The sequence below is a fragment of the Brassica oleracea genome, unplaced genomic scaffold, assembly GCF_000695525.1.
Source record: "Brassica oleracea var. oleracea cultivar TO1000 unplaced genomic scaffold, BOL UnpScaffold00613, whole genome shotgun sequence".
NCBI classification, from domain to species: domain Eukaryota; kingdom Viridiplantae; phylum Streptophyta; class Magnoliopsida; order Brassicales; family Brassicaceae; genus Brassica; species Brassica oleracea.
This window is the reverse complement of record NW_013617425.1, coordinates 122,656-123,530: the sequence shown is the minus strand read 5'-3', so window position 1 is coordinate 123,530 and position 875 is coordinate 122,656.

Genomic DNA, 875 nt, shown 5'->3' with positions numbered 1-875 from the left:
TGCTCGCGTCAGGATGCTTTTGGCCGAGACTTGTGCACATGAGGGCTTGTTGCAGTACCCACAACTGAGGTTCTGTTGCAGGCTGGGATTCAGACTACACGGATGGCTTGACTGAGGTTCAAGAGCTCGGACTGGACAGGACGAACGGATGGCCTCGGGAGCGACTAGACGGACGCGATGAAGAGGGAGAGGGCCGATCTGGTTCCTGAAATATCTGGTTCCTGAAACGAAAGAGAGTTATTTCTATGAGTTTTTATGAATCAAAATGATAACAGAAGAAAACTAAATGATGAATGAAGAACAGAAGCAAATATGTCTTTTTATGGGTTTTTATATTAAATGGAAAATCTAGAACTATATGATGCAACTGAAACAAAACTAGAGAAGGATAAAAATATGGAGGATGGATCCTTGTTGCTGGATGTGTATCTCTCTCAACAATAACAGTGGATGGCGGTGGATAGTTATGGGATTTGGCATGTTGGATGTATATCTCTCTCAAGGCAAATCGATGGATGGAATGGAGGTGAAGAATCGCCACAAGCTTGGTGATTGAAGCTTGATAAGACTCGGCTGCTCTCTCTTGTTTCTCACAGAAAAAGACTTAGGGTTTTCGGTTTGCAAAGGCAAAATTATTCATAAAAGACTTGAGGCCAAAAATCGCCAACTACAAGGAGTTATATAGGGTTTATCCCTTATGAGACTCAAAGATAAAAAGGCCTTAAACAAGCTGGCCGAAAATTAAGGCTGAAACAATAGCCCAAAGTCTTAACCAAATAAATTAAAATAAATTAAAATAAACCAGACATCTGGTTGTCGGTTTGAGAAGTCCGGATCAGAATTCATAGTATGCTTGCATGTTGCCTCGTTAAAAC